Source organism: Strix uralensis, chromosome 2 (genome assembly GCF_047716275.1).
Source record: "Strix uralensis isolate ZFMK-TIS-50842 chromosome 2, bStrUra1, whole genome shotgun sequence".
Taxonomy (NCBI): Eukaryota; Metazoa; Chordata; class Aves; order Strigiformes; family Strigidae; genus Strix; species Strix uralensis.
The window spans coordinates 60,235,899-60,255,148 of NC_133973.1; the positions used below are offsets into that span (position 1 = coordinate 60,235,899).

The 19,250-nt window shown below is 35.8% G+C and overlaps 1 protein-coding gene across 1 annotated transcript in view; it reads left to right on the top strand.

The window, feature by feature from the left end:
- Nucleotides 1-19,250, top strand: part of PRKX (protein kinase cAMP-dependent X-linked catalytic subunit) — a 61,853-nt gene that overhangs the window by 9,500 nt on the left and 33,103 nt on the right. The window lies entirely within an intron of this gene.

Genomic DNA, 19,250 nt, shown 5'->3' on the forward strand with positions numbered 1-19,250 from the left:
AGAAGGGGAAAGCATGTGGACCTGCCAAGGTTTGTTTTTTTGTTTGGGTTTTTTATGTGATTCTTACATAGGAGGTTTTGTTACCAAAATTTTATAAAGTGACCATTTAGGTGCCCACCATGCAGTATTTGAGTTTTGTTATGGTTCTTCATTAAAACTTATCTTCTTTACACAGCATTCGTGGCATTTGCTTAAGTGTTGTTCTGTTTGTATTGGGAAATGTGGGGACTCCGAGCAATCTGAAATACTTATGGTAATGACACTGTCATTATTGTTAAAGGTGCAGGGAGCTCTCTGGATTAAAGCAAAACAGCTACTTAACTGTTGCTTTTTGTGCTTCTCCAGTAGTGCTTCCAGTCAGTAAATTGAATGCTCCAAAATGGTTTAGGTAGATGTTACTGGAGAGAGCTATCCCTCTGTAGACTCTTCAAAAACAGGCTAAACCATGTGTAAAATTTTACTTTGCTGATCTACTAATTAGGATACACTGTAATAGCTATATGGATGGCAAATATATAAAACAAGAGGCTGGGAGCTGACTGTGTTTGTGTAAAATTTCTGGGTGCTGTAATAGCAGACTCCTCTAGCCACCTGCCCCAAAACTGATGACAGACTTCTTGCCTCAGACCTCTTCCCCCCAGATTGGTATTGGCTTCTTACAGCTTCTTGGGTGCAGGAGATGATAGCCTGTACAGTTTTAATTTGCGTGACCTGCCAAAAATAACTTCAGAGTATGCATTGTAAAATCTTTGTTTGTTTTCAGGAAGATTTGTGGGTAACTCCTTGTCTGTCCCTGGAGAATGAACAGTGAGGACAGCTGCTGGTCAGTCTCTTTCTGAACTGGGATTCTTGTCCCCTCTTCCATCAGAATATTTCACGTTGCATGCTGGTATGATGAATTTGTGTTCTGAAGCCACTAAACTCTCCCTGACTTTTGTGACTTTCAGAGGCCTATGAAGACTTCTGCAGTATGCCTTTATTTAACCCACTCAGTTGTCACACTCAGAAGTGGTGGATATAGAAGTTACACTGAATCAACAATATTGTTCTTCCTCCTTTTTTAGTGACCAACATAGTTCAATCCACTTAAAATAAATTCATGTTAGCAACCATATATGTAGAAATTGCTCATTCTCTAATATATTTGGAAATAATATAATTTGGGATATAATAAATTTTAAAATGCTTTATTTATAAATTATATTTTAAAAATGATATATTTAGAAATATCCTAGTATTACAGCTTTTAATTCAAATCATTCTGTTTAAAAGCTTTCTGCATCTCTTCTAGTAATTTCACAGTGAGTAGCTGTGATTCCTTGGATCTGTTCATGGAAAATTTTCCTTGAATTTGGTTTTGTTACTTTTTTTTTTTTCTGCTAGAAAAGGCAGCTGGGAAGAAGCTGTGGGGAAGACAGTGTGTCCTACAAGACAGAACCATTAGAAGGAAAACGAAGTAACTGAGAATAGATTTAGAAAGAATTTGAAAAAAAGAAGTAACACCAAAATTAATGCAAAACAATTTAAAAGACATAGAAATATATTTCTTCTGGGGAAAACAAAAAGTGGGTTTTGAAGTTAATTTTTTGGATTTCAGTTGTATACATTTCATCCTTCATCAGTTGAAAAGTAGAAACAAATTGGGGCACATCCATTCCTGATGCTGTAAAGCCTATGAAAGCTATCCCTGTTAAGTGTTTACTAAAATAAACTATACCCTTTGTTCTAAATGTCTACCTGAAGAGAGTTTCTAGAATTAACTCTTTATCTGCAACACTTACTGTAAGCTAAAAGATTTATTTTGGTGGCGGTGGAGATGATTTTTTGTTGTTGTTGTTGCCTTTGTTTTTAGGTAGGCCTAAATTTTTCAATGTTCCTACTGTACTGTTGGTTGTAGGTTAGGCAGAGTAGAGCTTTGTTGCCTTGATTTGGGATAATTCTGGGAAAACAATGCTCTGGAAATCTGATAGGACAGTTTGAGTGGGTCATGTGTTTTGTGAAATAACAGTATTTAACATGTGAAATCTAAAAAGGTATTTTGGAATTATGCCCCCCCCCTCCCCCCCAATGTAACATGATTTAAGTTTGTGAGCAGAAGTTGAGCATAAGATGTGGCTAGGCTGTGATTCCATAAATATTCAACCTGACTGACATCAGAGGCAGATGAGAAATAAAATCTGAAAATCCTGTTTAGTAGGAATTTCTTTTAACATGAAATACATATGAATTGTACTATACTGCAGGTGATGTCACTTATCAGTGAACTCTTTTATCTACTGAGAAGAACTTGCAATACATGCTAATAGTAAAGAGAGAAGCAACATTGTGAAATCGGAGATGCGGAAGACAACTGCGTTTGTGGCTAATTAGCCAGTCCCTCAGCAATCTTTATTTTTTTCTGACAGGTCTGTAGATAAACCCATCTACCTTAAAACTAAAGCGGGAGTTGGTTGCATAGTTACTGGTTTCATAGCTTAGAGTATGCCTGTTTCACGCTGCTTTTAAGAGTTTCCTGGGAGTGTACCTTAGTGATAAAAGCCTGCAATATAAATAACTTTGTCTTTGAATCTTGATCTTATTAAATGGTTAATTGCAAGCAAAATGCTTTGACACTATATAATTGGAGATGAGGTTTCATACCTCTGTGTTAATTTTAATTATTCTTTTTGAATTTTACTTTTTTGCATGATTGCTATTTGTATTTTAATAAAGAGCGTTCTTAGTGAAATGGGGACTACCAAAGTGGATGAAAAGTCAGAGAAGGCTGGCAGGCAGTAATGGAGATGAATGCATAGGTGAAGCTATACCTTTGGTTCATAAAGTTGAAACTCCTACTTAAAAATTATGCTTGAAAAAGAGAGTAGGGTAAGGGGATTTAACACTGGTTTGAGACACACTTCCATTTTGTTTAGGTAGGTTTGTGTTTACTTGATACTGTTTCTTTTTGGAGCAAAACAAGTAGAACAGTGTGAAAGTCTGGCTAGGAACATGGTTGGGTACCCTAAATGGTTGTATGTGGAGAAACGAATGTTACTAATGCTTGATTTGGTAGGTAGATCTGAACTCGTTGCTAGTTAACACTGACTGTGCAACATCAGCATCTTTATGTTATTGCTTCATCTGGAAATAAGCCAGCTATGGATTCACTGATATCCTGAAGTTGGGTGCTCTTGCATGAAATATTGCCAGTTTATCTCCTGTAATAAAATACACTGATAAACCCACTCCAATCTTCACGTGTTTTGGCATTTAAAATATTTGTGGGAGGAAAAAATTCTCCTGCTGGCAATTGGATGTAACAGTTAGGGAGACATTCAAAACTCCAGATACTCCCAGACTAGTTGTGATTTCTAGCCTAATTGACTTTCGTTTTTGATAGAGATGTTAGGAGCTGCATTGTTTGAGAACAAACACAACTTTGTTGCTTGGCCTTCCTTGGTTCTCTAAAATACAATTCTTGAAATAAAATTAAACAATGATTGAAGTAATAGGAAGAAAAAAACCAAAACCCCAAAAAAACCACCTAGAAATGTGAGGACACTTGCGGGAGGAGGAGAGCAGAGAGAAGGAAAAAAGCTGTGCAGTTTGATCACTTTGCTTTGGAGATCGTTCCCTAGCATAGTTGGTTTAGTTTTATGAGCAAGACAAGTCCTTTGTTTGGTGCAAACTCTTCAGTAATTTACCACAAAGTACATTCGTCTCTAAAGAGTTTTTCATCTCTTACACAGACCTCATTTTAAAGACTGAGGAACTAAGTAAACTTTACTAAAAAGAACTGTACAGTGACAACAGGTGCTTAGGGACTCTTAAACATTGATGGTACTTAACTTGTGTACTGGCAAGTCCTTTGAAGGATAACATTTAATTCTTATGTCAAGAAGTAAGATATTTGTATTGGTCATTGGCACGGCTTTCTTCTGGTACCTCCTGGGGACATATATTTTGGATAGTGCAATGCTAATTTCCTCTTCCATCAGTGGTGTAGGAGAACCTCTTATGTATGATATAATTTCATCAGTTTCTGTCCTGTCTTCTGAGACTGTTACTCGTTCCTAGGAAACGTGCAAGCACCTGAAACAAATGGCAGTTCATAGAACAGGAATTATCTAATATGCCTAATAATTTTTCTGATTTGGCATATTTAATCTCTCTTCAGGGCAGACGTATGCCTTTTATCGTTGCTGCTCAAAACTTAGCATGCTTCAGCTTCTGTAAAAAGTGTTAATGGATGATAAACTAATAACTGTTAGATACCAGTAACTTTCAGTTAAGACTGATTTGGGTTATGTTGAACCAATGACCTGGCCCAGATAGATTGGGTTTGTGTTCATTTATATCTGCCCCTGCCTTCTAATTTCAGCACATATGTGCTTGTGTGCTATTTCTTTAAGAGTAAGTCCTGAATTATAAATCATATTGAAATGATTATTCTTGAAAATAAATAATTTAAAATACCTTGTGTTGAAAGGTGTGCTATGTCAACTGTAATAGCGAGTGATCCTCTTAGTAAGCAATGATGCTACAATTTTGGAGAAACAGTCTACAAGGGCGTGTCAAGTACTCTTGGCATGTGACCTACAGCTCATGAATTCAATTAGCTGTAATTTAATCTATCCTATCAAAGTGGTGTTGGATTTGCTGTTCATTGTTCTCTCTACTGCAGACTGTGATCCTGTTTTTAAATATATCAGTCTAGGTTCAGATAATTAATTCTGAGATTTTATGGGGTGAGAGAATGGGAGAGAGTAGAAGTGAGAAGCAACTATGTCAGTAAACAACAAAATAAATTAACCTGTGGTTGGGTAAATGGGTATATGTGTGTGTGTATATATAGTATGTACCCATATATCTATGTATATATGTTGCTAAGAAATTTGAGGTATAATGAAGACATACATAGGGAAGCAGAGTGAAATAACTGAAAATCTAAAAGAAAATACTGATTCTTAAAAAAAAACGAACTTGGTTTTACTTTCAAGATTTGACTATTAATGACTAATAGCTTTTGGTGACTGGAAAGTGAGAATACTGGGGATATAAAAAGGGCTGCGTGTGGCTGACTCGCTCATAACTGTAACTGTGACATGATGGGTTGGAAATTCGGTTTCTATTTGTAAGGTCTATGTAGTAGTCCACTATTATTACTACTATATAATATACTTGATACTCTTTATGACCATACAGAGCATTATGAATTAAGGTCAGAGAAATAACTCCTTATGGCCTATGGAGTAGAGCAATTGATAAATCTTTAATGCTGAGAATTGGTTTCCATGCAGTATTCTAAATACACTATACATAAAAGTTAAACTCTGGTGTCTACAGTAGAGGTTTGTGAGAAAGGGTGTAACCAGGTAACACTAATCACTGACAGATGGATTTTAGATCTCAAGGTTCTGATCTACTGATGCTTTTGACTGTCACAGATAATGGAGAGGTTTTTTATTTTTTGGTTTGGTTTTTTTTTTTACAGCTTTGTTTTCCATTTGAGGCATTCTTTAGATTAGGCAGTTCAGTTAGGATGGAGACCTGTGCACGTGTATTGAGTTAGTGTATTGTCCAAACAGTTGTCCTGAAATGCGTTTTTTAACATCTCAATTGACTTTTCTTGTGTACATATCTTAAGTGATTTGCCACTGTACTGCTTTGAGCTTAGTCACCTCAGGTTCGTGGGTGAATCCAATGAATTGTTAGGCTGAGATTCTGCAATTTGAGGTGAGTCTTGAACACTGGGTTGATAAAATCTCATCCTTAATAATGACCCAGACTCAATACATGTGAAGAGTTATGTGATCTTTTCTTCTCAATGCATTTAAAAACTGAACTAAATTTGTTTGACAGTGTTTGAAGTGCTTTCAGACTTTATGGTTCTCAGGTCTTATGGAAAGATTTGTGTAGGGTATGGGCTCATGTATGTTCCTACTGTTTTCCTTCTTCTGGATTTATGTAGATTTTTTTTTTTAATGGTATTGTTCAAATCCTACAACATGAGGATTAGGTGACTTTTTTTTTTTAATTTTAATGGAGCCAGTCCTCGAATTGACAGATAATATTTAAGAAAGGCCTACTCATAAACAATTTAGAAATCATAAATTTGAACACAGTTGTCAACAAAAATTACATTTGAGATCAGTATTTTGAAATATTATATACAATTTAAAGAAGCATATACTGTGCCATTAATGGGACTTAGTAGTGTTCTGCAATACAGGTTTTGATTTTCTTAGATTTAAGCCTTCTTGCACTACATATACTGTTTTATATTGGGTAAGTTGGTCATTCTATAAAACTAGCTATCAGATAGTATAAAATGGGTTTGGAATCACTCGCCTGCATTTTCATATAAATATTCTAAGAACTAACGAGCTTAGCTCTTCTCCAGTGTTTATATTAGCTTGGAAATTTAGGAGTGAATATTGCAGTTTGGTAAGCATAAATTGAAGTAAGCTAAATTGTGCTCACCTGTCCAAACAAAGCATCTGTTTGGGAATCTTAAAAGCCTTGGCCTATGTGTGATTGAAGCATATGTACTGTAGGATATTTTATTTCCTTGTGTCATTGGTGTTTAATTTTGAACCTTATCCTTCTCTTTGCTCTTCATGTGACTGTATGAAGAATTCTCAGTTTCATATTGTGACTCATGAATAACTTAAAGTCTGATAAATTCTTTATTATACATACATATTTACTGTTTAAATATTTTTGTTCAGGAGCAGCTAATAGTCATGGCAAATGAGATTTATTTCCATAACCTAGTATGCTAATCTTGTTTTTGAATGAGGAGAAATTTATTGTTTAGGGAGTTTACCTATACACTTGCCTGTTTGTGACATACTGCATGTTCCCAGCTGTGTTTTCAGAGGTGTGAAATTAGCAACCTATATTTAATGCAAATGGTGTTAAAATAAATATTGTACCTTAGATGATTTTATGCTTTAAAAAAAAAAAAAAAAGAAAAAACAATGTCCAGCACAAAAATGCCATCTGGTATCAGCTAAAAATCTATCCTTACTGTTGCAAAATTAATCATATTGTTATGATATATGCCATAGCCTCTGAAACTTACTTTAGTATTGACTGTAGCAACCCATTCACCTCTTGATTTCTGTTTTCTTGTACAATTAGTTTCTTGAGAGTCACTTTGAAAATCTAGATTGTTTCATGAAAGGAATTTGTTTGTAGGTTGGTTGGGTGTACTGGTTCATAAATTCTCAAATGTTCTCATCCTGGTTCATCTTTGTCCATTTAAATAATTGTCAGTTATGTACCACCTTCTATTTAAAGTCTTATTTATTGGCTTGGATGGGTTTCTTGGATATGATATTCAGAGGTATAATATGGGAGAGAGACTGGATCCCAGTTTGGACATAGGAGGGAAGGGAAATTGTGTGTATAAAACTAACAAGGGCAATTGGCTTTTAACTGTGGAAACTCGGTAGAGTGACTGTTCTTTCCTGTTAAGAAGCTGCATAGTTAAACCAGAAAAAGCTAATCTATCCATTCTGTTTCGGTTGCATAGTAGGCTGAAGTTAAAAAACAGAGCAGAAATTTAATTGAGTTAAGACTTATTTTTCTGCATTATAGAGAAAAAACAATGAGGTGGCCCATACAGTCCTGGATAGCATGAAAAATTTAAAGACCACAGTCCTTTTCTGCTAGAGTATTTTAAGTGTTTACACTAGACATGATTGTTAAATTAACATTGGCATGTCATCAGTAACATTAGGTATTAACACAAAGAATACTTTCAGTCTTTGCTTCGATCAATAATGTAATCCCTGGGCACTATAGAGATTTTCTTCTGAAATGTTTAATTGATATTTTTGGAGACTGGGATTTTGAAACTTAATATTTGTGTTAGTGTATTTGTTCCAATTCCGTATCAGATATAACTATTTGGATATTCTAGACTTGCTTCCTCTTTTCTGCATAATAGCTCTTTATGTGGAGAATATTATGATGTCCATTCTAGTGCCAGACAGCAGTGATTTCATCACCTCACCTTGGACAGTGTTATACTAGTTTTTGTATGGTATAGTATGAGAGAAACTGGAAAGGTAATGAACACGTGAAGTAAATTCTGAATGCATAATGCATCTTTACTCTGTAGTCTCTCAGGAATATTAGTTGTTACTGCCTTATGAATGTAAACAAAGCCTTCCCTTTGAGGAATACTTTGTTCCACTCATGAATTCTCAGTGTATTAACCCTTAACAAAAAATAAATCCATTTGCAGTGCTTGTTCCAGTTTGAAATAGTGTTTTAGGAGAAGATTCTTCCTGGCTTGTAGCTTGATGTTGTTTTGTAGAACTTACTTTACAGAAGATAGCATCCAGGGTCTCAGTGGCCCAGCACGCTGTTCATAGCTTACAGATGCAAAGAAATTACTTGAGTCTTTCAGGAAGCTATTAATTTTGCTAGTTACAACAGTTAAGTCCTTTGTGCATATTATAGTATCTCTAGTACTTAGTGTAACCCGTTTATAAGAAAGATCAGACTAAATGAAATTTCCAGAAAAGAGCTTAGTGGTATCAGAAATCTTTTTGTATTTTTGTCTGCATAACAGCTCAAGTGTAAGGTAAACATAACAATAGTTTTAAGTACCTTCTAAGACTCTCTTGTGTTCTGTAAACTTGAATAACATATGTAAAATTACAGATTATATGGGTAAATACAAGCTTGCAAATTGGATGTAGTTTGACCTGTGATTATTTGTAAAAACTATATCTCTTCTTTCTTGTGTATAATGTCTGTTTATTAAGTATATTGGTATTCTTTTAAAAAATGCTAGATAAATGATCTGACTTTATTAATAGCACATTTGTGATATTGTGCTAGTAAGTTTTATTTGGGTCACAGTGCTGAAGATTATAAAGTTGTATAGGTATCATTGGCATCGTTTTGGTGATGTGTATGAATGATATAGTGAGTTTCTAACAATTATTTTCTGAATCTCACAAATGTATACTTCCTTACACAAATTAGCATTATTTTGTGTCAATAATTTCCATGTCATGAAATCCTGTGTGCACTTATCAGACTGTATAACTTCGAGGTTAGTTTCTTCTCTCTGAATGTAGAGCTATGAAGTATAAATGACTATCAAACCTGCATATGTAGAATCACTTTATAATCATCAGAGGGAAGTAGGTACTTCTGGGTACATAAACTGGATGGGAAAAACTGCTCAATTAAGTGGAGAAGTGCCTTTTTTCCCTCTGTTGACTTGGAAGGGATTCCACCTGGCTGGTCCAAAAGTAAGCTCTGTAATAAGTGAGGAAGTTCCAGCTCAAGGTATCTGGGGAAGCTGTTGGTTGTTTGCCTAAAAGATGGAGAAATTCTGTCTCTCAGTTTGTGTTTGGGATACAAACGAGCTGGTCAGTTACTGTTTGTACACTGTTAGCCTGCAACTGGCTTTTCTGTATTGTGAAAAGACTTAAGTTTGCAGCATAAATTGCAACAGGCCAAGAACAACGGCAGCCTTTCAGGACATATATCCATTGTACCTTTTAATGTCCAGCCATAAATAGATGATATGGGGCTATGTGGTCCTGTGTGGTAATCTTCTAACTTTTGAAAGAAGAAAGAATTTAAGGAAGAAACAAAAAACTTAAGGTTTGAAGGTATAATGTGAAGAACAAACTTCTGATGCTTTGAGGCCTTTAAGTACTACTCAGTGGACGGGCTTTGTCTTCAATGTGAATGTCCAGAGGTGTTTGTTTTTTTTTTTTTTTTCTCCTTGAGTTAGCTCTTAGATCAGTGAAATTTTAAAAATGAAAGTCAAAAGTTTAATTGAAAAAAAGTTAAACTTTTTTAAAGAAATGGAAAAGTAGGTATTGGCTGCCACTGAACTTCAATTTCACTGCTAATTTGATGTAAGTTGCTTTCTGAATATAAGTGTATCTGGATTTCATCCTGGCCTTTCTAGCTACATCTCAATTGTGCTGGTATACATACGCATAAATATGGAAGTGCATTTTCAGGCTAGGGCCTTCTGTGCCTAATGCTGTGGTGACACAAAATAGCAGGCAATAGGTAATCTTGAACAGTTTTCTATTACTTGCCTATTTAGCTATTTCCTGAAACATACGAGAGAACTGAAAAGTGCTGAGTATGTTTAAATTGTCAGTCTTTGATCATCTTCATCCACAAGCTCTTCAACACAATTTACTCTTCAATCTTATACTTTAAAAGCACTGTAGAAATACCATATTAAGTAGTGAATAGACAAGCTGTTTCAAAAGTATTTAAAAATATTGTTTTTGTGCACTATGTGAAATGTCCCTCTCAGTTTGTTTCTCCTTAGCACTACTTTAGATGAAGAAGGAAGTGAAATGTAATTGAAAGGAATGTATTATAAGAGGTACCAGTCCCTCAAAGGCTTCTGTCCAGCACTGGTGAAGGAGGAAATCGGTCAAGTACAAACAATGTGGCTTTTATTACATTCGTTTGGCAATAATAAACCTTTGTACTTTAACAAGATTTTTTTTGTTTGCTTTTTAAAAGGACACAGTCAAGGATATTAAGCCTGATACTTTCTTTGCATTAATATGGGCCTGACTTGCATCAAGTAGTTCTTTCGGAGAAAACAAAGGAAGAAATCTGCAAGAGCTGAGTTTCAGGACAGGCAAAAATATGCTGATTATGTAAGAATCCCAGAAGTGTGCAGAGGCACATATTTTTGGGTTGAAAAAGAAAGTGGCTAATCAGGTGTTAGATACCTACTAAGTACCCCTATTTAGGCTCACATAGCTCAGAAGGGGCTGCTGTTAAAGTTTGGACCCATGCTGCTGCATATATCTCTGATCTTTATCAGACTCAGAAGTAAAGTGTAACTTTAACTTCTAGGGTACAAAGTGACTCATTAAATCCTTCACGGGTTATTGCATTTGTAAGTGTGTGTTTCTTAGTTATCAAAATGCTATTTTTATTTTTCTTAGATGAGAACATGAGTTTTGGTCACAGCCATCTTTTGTTAGTTGTTTGGCTGGTCAACTTTATTTTAAGGCTTTCTGTTTTCATTGGGTATAGTTGTAAGCTTTGTCCATACAGTAGTTCTGCAGCAACATGTAGGACCTAATATGTTCAGCTGTAGCAATTGACAGAACAAAAGCTACTGGAACCACCTATTAAGTACCTGAATTGGGGTGTACCTGAATTGTTCTACAGAGGTGCTGTTTTAAACTTTTAAGACCTTAATGACTGTTTCCTTTAGTTGAAGTTACTTGAAAAGGCTTTAAGTCTGCCCTTGACTTTGTGACACAGCAAATTGGTTGTGTTGGTTTTAATTTTTGGGGTTTTTTTTTGTGGAAAACCAAACTAAATATGTCCATGCTGAATTTGAGTAAAGCAGCTAGCCAAATCAGTTTTGTAAATGCTTTCTGTAAACAGGGTAGTTGAAGGTGAAGATGGAAGTACTGACAAAAGATGAGAGAGGAAGCTTTACTGTCCTCTTGGGTAAAGATTTGATTGTGGGAATTAAACTTAGCAACAGAGCTGTTTTTTCAAATGTAGTATGTCCCTGCATAGGTTTTACTCACCATTTATCTTCCCACCTTCATTGGGAGGGGGGAAAAAAAAATCACTGGGAAGTACTTCTACCTCATCATCAGAGTAGAATAACTGAAAAATGGTATATTAATGATTTACCGGAATTGATTCTTTATGTAGTGCCAGAGATAAAGTGCAAGTTAGTTGTCTTCATAGAAACTTAGAGGTCAATCCCTTTTGGCTGAGAATGCTTCTGGGACATGCAGTTCAAGATTTTGAATGTAGTACTAATCCCAACTCAAGAAGTAGAAGCCATGTATTCACAACAGCAGACCTAAAATTAAACAGTATCTGAAGAAAGATCAGGATTCATTGTTTTGGGTTATAAAATAAAATGTTGCTGTCATAGCATTTTTTTTTTTTTTTTTTTTTTAAGCAATCAAAAGGAATCTTGTAGCCTACCAGCTGGGATTTGATGATACCTAGAACAATACTCTACTCATCTTTGTAGTTGTCCTTCTCTTTGCGTGAGTCTGGTTACTTTGTGACTTGTTCATGTATTATTTTGTTTGTGGTAGGCAAAAACGTAACACGATTTTTAGCCTAAATTTCCATCAATTTGTTTGTTGTTCATCAATTTCATTTTAAGGAATCTGTTACATAGTATTTTTAAACACTGAAAGGAAAAAAATAATTAAAAGTTATAAAAGCTGAACTTTGAGCACAAATTCATTTAGAAAGAATCCTGAATTACTGTAAACTTGATGGGAATTTTGAGCACCAGTTAATAGACAGGAGGTGGCTAGATGTTGGGTTTTATATGTCTGACTTTTGTTGTTTGAGAGATTTTTTTTTTTTTAAACAAAACCACAAAAAAACCCTTTAATATTTTCATTCCAAGGAGCTCTTGGTTAATCTCTCCCTACCTGAAATAAGCAATTCTGTGAATAGGATTTGAATGTCTTTTAAAATGTGATAGACCAAGTTCTTTTAAAGTCAGGTCAGTACAGATTGATACACTTCACTTTTAGCAGGGGTTTGGTATCACTTAAAATATGCTGTTTCAGTGGGCCTCCTAAATTTCTTTTCAATAAAAGTAGTATAGAAGTTTGTAGGTGAAAAAGGAATACATTTTTGAAGGTTTCTATTGGAGCTGTTTTTATAAAAAAACAGTTTTGCAGTTGAGGTCCATCAACATTTCATGTGCAATATTTAGGTAAGAGTAGTAATGACTTTGCAATGTTCTGTTTTCAGTAGGGAGGAAAAACTTTTCTTCCACTCATCTGTTCATATTATTTATATCATTGTGTCACAAATCACAGGTAGCAGAGGCATGGGAAGAGTTACAGAAATACCATTGAATCAAGTGGGGAAATACCAGTTTTGAGAATTGTTCTGAAGACTGTGGATGTTAAAGTTTTGTGAAGGGACATGGACATGCATTTCTATTCAGTGTTCTAAGAGCTTTTTAGAAATTGAAAGAATTAAAGGTTATCTTATCAACAACAGGCTGATGACCTTCTGGTGTCATTTATTGGTCCCTGCTATTTCAAAATAAGTAAAGAATAAAGGGAGAGGAGAAACTTTCAGGGATTCTGCTTATTTTGTTTAAAGACACCCTGATATTTACAGTATTTTTATAGAGACCCAGTAAGTTGTGAGCCAAAAAAAGTAATTACCTGGAATTAGAAAGGAACTCCCATCATGGGGGTTCTGTTGAACAGCACTTACTGGAAATCAGGAACCTGTCTCTGGACTATGAGAAAAACAGGAAGCTTTACTGATGGGTATTAATTAGCCTGGTGATTCCTGTGTGCTTAATTCTTAAGGATTGTAATTCAGAAAGATATAAATGGGTGGGTCAGCAACAAGAGTTGTTGACACAATTGCTTAGTATTCTTTGGCATATCAAATCTTGTGCGAAGTTGAAAAGAGACTGTATCAAATTCCAGATTGTTAAATGTAGTTTTAGTGGTGTGTTGTTATAGGTTCTAGGTATACCAGGTAAGAAAGAACCTGAAAGTATGTCAGATCTTTGGAATCAGAAAGCAGCAGAGAGGTAAAAATTTTTCACAGCAGCATCTTTGAGTCAGAAGCTAGGTTGTACTTCAAACATGCATTGCTACATTCTTTCCAACTTGACAAGGGATGAGTCTAGAATTCAAAATAGAAGTGAGAGAGAACCACTGGTATGCCACTGGCAATAACATTACTGGGACAAGTAGTCTGAAAAGTGATGATCTTGCCTGAAATGTAGCGGGCATATTTCTTACTGTGAAGTATTTCATATTATTGCTGAGTAGAAAGACATTTTCTCTATCCAAGGAGTTCCTGTTGTAAACTGAATCATAGCACAATGGAATAATGAACAAAGTCGCAGAAGTGAGCTGCTCTAGCAGAACTGCATATGGTGAACACTACTCAAAGCATCTCTAATTTCTTGTAAGAGCTTTTAAGCTCTTTTAATCGGACTGTCTCCTCAGATATATGATCATTGGAAGAATATACAAAAGCTTTGCAAAAAGTATTGTCTGACATTTACTTCTTATATTCAATTGTATGAGATATGCACTTCTGGACAGAACAATAGGTGGCCTGTAAAACCTCCTCTAAATTATTTATCCAGCGTGTTTTTCAGGTTTAGATCAGAACCCCCTAGAGTGGTGCAAAAGTATAGAAGCAGTGGTCTGAGAGTTACAGTGAGCAATCCACAGCTGGTTTCTGGAACAGTGTGAGGACACTGAATTTGAGAAGGTTGAGTGGTAGTCTGCAGGGCATTTTCAGTGGATGCTGGTCTATGGGTTGAAAAACTTAAAAAAATGTGATCTTGGCTACTATGATGTCCAGAATCATTATCCTCGTTCTGTGTTGCCCTGTTCATGTGCCAACCACATCTTCTGTTGGAGAAGCCCACAGTTGCTTGTGTCATGCAGGTTCCCCATATCTTTCTCTCAAGTGTTAATCTTCTGATTACCAGTCTGTTTGGGTAGTCTGGTTTCCTTTGCTGTGCCACTTCTTCCCCTTCTTTGTCAAGAATTATTGACAACCACCACTCCCACTTTCAAGACATGTATTGCTAGGCTGTTCAAGTTCCATCCCAAGATGAGACAGAGATTAAATGGCAGACCAATTTGACATTCAGTGAGTTTGTAATCTGATACAATTCACTTAGTTTATCTCTGACATTCAACAAAATTAAGTCTGTTGTGCTTGTGACTACCAATAAAGACTAATATGTGGCACAGTAGGAAATGTTTCTGCTAGCTGTAAATAAAAGCAGATACATCTGATGCTTTTTGTAGGCATCTGTGGAAGTCAGGACCAACCCCTTTGGGATGCAGAAACAGCCCTCGAGGTCATGGATCTCACATGACCTAGTTTATTCTTCATTAAAACAGATGGTATCTATCTGAGCAAGGCAAACTTGGTTTTAAGAAAGAGCTGGAGATTAAAAGGATAGGAAGCTGGAACATCTGGGCCTAATTAATGGGAGCAAATAAAGAGGCAAACTAAGCATTAAATTAGTCACTTACATCAATAGCAAAATAGTCACTGCATGACTATTGTTTTAGCTGATCAAAAGTTGCAGGATTGGTTTTCCTAGCATTAAAAGTATCTAAAATTGCATTAGAAATATTCCCACATTCTTGAATCTTTACTACCCAGCTTCAAAGAGAGTAAAATCCTGGAAACTGGCTGTGATATTTTGGCATGGCGTTAGGGAATCCAGCTTGTTTTGTAGGGCTGAGAATGCCCTTCTTGAATTTGATACCTAGGCCAAGCTGGTCATCTGCAGTTTTTGGCCTCCTCCCTTTGTGTGTGCTTAACATGAGAAGGTTACCTAATTGAGAAGGTTGCTGGCATTTCTTCAAGTTCTGCAACCACATTAAATTTGCAAAGGGATCCAGAAATTTTATTGTTTCTGTTGTAAACAGATTATACTGGATTAGTGGTTAGCATTTTGCATGCTTTATTCTGTTTGCCCATTTAGTCCTGAAAATCTTGAATTGTGTTGCATGTTGCAAATGGCACAGGCATTCTTCACTTGCTTTTGTTACTGGTAGCCAGAAACCTTAATTTGCTATATGCCTTAGCAGGGAGAAAGAGACTGTGCAAATAAACTACAAAGCCTCCTTCAGACCTTCTAATAACAAGTGTTTCATGAGGAATAATTTTCTGATGTAAGCACATATTTGCTCTAAAACTCTTTCATTACGTGCTATAATAAAGAGAAGACAGGTAGGGATACGCATGTGTGTGTATAGCCATTGCTCTTCCTTCAGCAGTGGTACTTGGTAGATCCCAGGACTCATCCAGAAAGGTACACAGTCTCTGAAGTTCTCTTGGTTTCAACTAAACATTAAATAACTGTTAGTAGAATATTGTGCAAATCTGTCACAGAAGGTCACATTTAACCAGTTCATACAGTTGAGCTCTGAGATGATCAGGGAAAAAAATTGAACAGTTCTTTCACAGGGATTAACAGAAAGTGTTCCATGAGTTTGGTGTCCCCTTCCTGGAGGGGAGAAGGCAGTGGTGCTTTGATAGAAGACTAGTAACCCTGCCTTTTTCTGCTTGCAAACACCTTCCCTCAAGTTTTTTGGAGCTTGACTTCCATCTTACATGCTGCCACTTTGCTCCTTCAGTTTTTTAAGTTTTCTTTCCATGAATGTGAGGGGCAGAATTTCCACCTAGTCACAACAGTAAAGACCTGTTTTGATAAAACAGCTGGATTTTCTTGGCTGTGCTAAACAACCATTACAACGCCTTGTTGCAGCCTCGGGCCTTGACTGTCATGTTCCATCCCATTCCTCCCCGCCACCCGCATTTGCAAGAAAGAGAATTTTTAAAATCTTTGCAGAAATGGGTAAAAGCATGAGTAGAACATCCAGACCAAAAGTATGAAGTGAGATATTTGAATTGTAGCCATCTTTGTATGCAAACTTTATCTGGTTGTCTGAAACCTGGCTAAGGATTAAATAAAAAAAACACTCAACGATTAGTTCTGTATGTGACTGTGCAAAGACATAAATTAAACTCTATTTGCATATTTTGTACAACTGTTTCTAAGTTTCAGCAAGTTCCCCTGCTCCCCCTTGTTAATGGCCCCCATGGTTAAAGTCTTTTTTTTCTTGGTTGAAAAAATACGTAGTACTCACCATGTTTGCTCTTTGCTTCTCTTTGCAGTGAGAGGAGTTTGACTGAACAGCTTAAATGGTGTATGTAAATTCCAGAACATCACTATTATTTTTCTTTAGGGCTTTAAGAGAGCATATTGTTTGTCAAAAGTGCTGGAAGGGTGGTGGTTGTGTGTCTGGATAATGTCACTACCAACTGATGTAGGCCTAATGGATTTTCTGAGAAGACTTGAATGGGAGAAAATTCATATTATGAGAAAAGACGTCTGAAAACAAATGTTAGATGGCTTCTTGGTCTGTATTGTCATCTTGATTTCCATAGTTGCTTGAAGTTGGGGTAAAGATGTTTGAAAAAAGACTGCCTGCAACCACTTCAACAATAAAACTGGTTAGGGAGGCTGTATGTTCTTGCCTGTCTGTGTGGTCTTTTGGTTTTCCTGGAGGCTCTCTAGATTAGGTGTTTACCATTATTCTGGAATAGCCTGCCAGGCTTTGTGGTTCCTGGCAGAAATGTTTTTAAAGAGGCCATGTTTCCAAAGTTAGAGCTATTGCTAAATAAGTCCCTGACAGGTCCTTCTTTGAAAATGGATGAAACTTGTGATTGCTAGTGTTATTACTGTTATTATTTCTGAGCAACACCATTTGTAAAGTTAGACCAATAACATAAGGAAAATTAAAGCATTCTAAAATAAAAATTTCTAGAACAAGTAGAACAAGTCCATGAAACATGAGATCACTACAGACCTAGTAACAGTTAGATATGTGTTCATTTCTGACTTTCCTGTTGAATACGTCCCTGGAAGGAAGCACTTTGTTCATACAACTATCAAAATGCATATAGAACCATCATTTACTTATGGGGTTGGCACTGTTAATTTTCCCCAGTCCACATTTGGAAGTCTTAAAAACTCAAGATGATTTTTAGTTCTGGTGTGCATTATAACTGTAGTTATTCTTGACTGTGTTTTTACTCAGAACTAAAATTTCAGCTCCTAATTCTGAATAATCTATTTTTTTCTCTATGCATTTAATATAGATGTAAACAATCAGTATTTTAAGTAGCTTGAGCAGGTGGCTCTGTTTGGAAGCTTTTGGGCCTTTTTTAATACAGGGTTTTTTACTGCAAAAGTCCATCCCCGTGCAAATAAGGTTGTTTACTGGTATAGTCATGTAATGTGACTGCATTGTTAAGGGATTTAATTGCATGATAAATTTTCTAGGGTAACCTGATGGCTTACTTCACTATAACAGCAGGCTTTATCTGAGACCTGTTTACAGTTTTCATGGTTAAAGAACTGTAACTCAGGACAGGTGGGAATGTAAAACTGCTTTGATAGAATCTTTTGTGCTTGGACAACTGTAATCTTTGGTGGTTTGTGTAGTGAGAAGTTTTATCTCGAAAGCTGATTTTGAAAGCTGTAATGGAGCAGCTGCAAGTTCCATAAAACTGGATTGCTGAAGTTGTTACTTTCTAGTTTGTAATATGAGTATTTTGTTTTCTTTGTTAGTAAATGCCATACTCTTAAACAATATTACAAGTGAGTGGAAAGAATAACTGTTAAATAGAATGTAAATGTTTTAAGTGAGAATACACATACCAAAACCAAACATTTTTGTGAATTCTCAAGTTTCTTGAACCTACTAGAGGCAGAAACTCCCTTGTTTTTTCTCCCCTCCCGAAGTAATGCAGTTTCGGAAGTTTGATTTGTTTGGTCTACTCCCTGCCTCTCCCAAAAATATGTTTCCTTTCACATGCCTACTCATCTTCCTGCACCCACTGCACATCTTAGAAAATTGTCTTGTAGTATATATTGATCATAACCAGTCAGCACAATCTGAAATCAATTCATATACTAGTTAATAATACTGAAACAGGTCTATGGGCTGACTTTCTAGGGTATATGCAAAAAAGGGGATGATTTTGAGCATAAGACTTTCACTTTTTTGAAAGATGTTTCTCAACAAGAGAATGACCTTTTATGAGTTAGGCAATTGGTTTGGATGCCAGGCATCCTTTATAGCAGCACATATTTCTGCCAGAGAAGAGGATTAAAAATATCTGGTGTACTGTTCTAATGGAACATACATGGCATTGTTTAATGAACAAAAAAACGAGCAACCACCCAATGAGCTGAAATGTGTGTTCATCTTCAAATGTATAACACTGTGCTGCAGTACGAATAGCAGTGTGGCTAAATGTGCTAGTTTTAACTTTCATTTCAAACTAAAAGAAATACTCAGTTCAGTTATGTATAATTGTCTGGAGTGCAATGCACTTAAAAGGAACTTGAATGACTACTGTATTGGATAGAGATGCATAATACATTATTTAATGTTTTAATTTTCCTTTTGTATTTTTAAGAGTGAATTGAAAAAGGTATATATTAACTACAAAAAAGGGTGCCTGAGATCTACTGTTTCCATGTGATATAACAATACAGCACTATAAGCACATTTTTTTAAATTTGTTTTTAGAAGGGTCAGCAACTTTTAAGTATTTTGTCCCATCACTCCCTTACCTTACTGAGTCACTTCACCTCTCTGTGTACATTTAAGGGAATAATCTTCTCACTTGAATAATTGCAGAGAGGTATTCTCAGTTACTGAACTTTGGTAAATGAG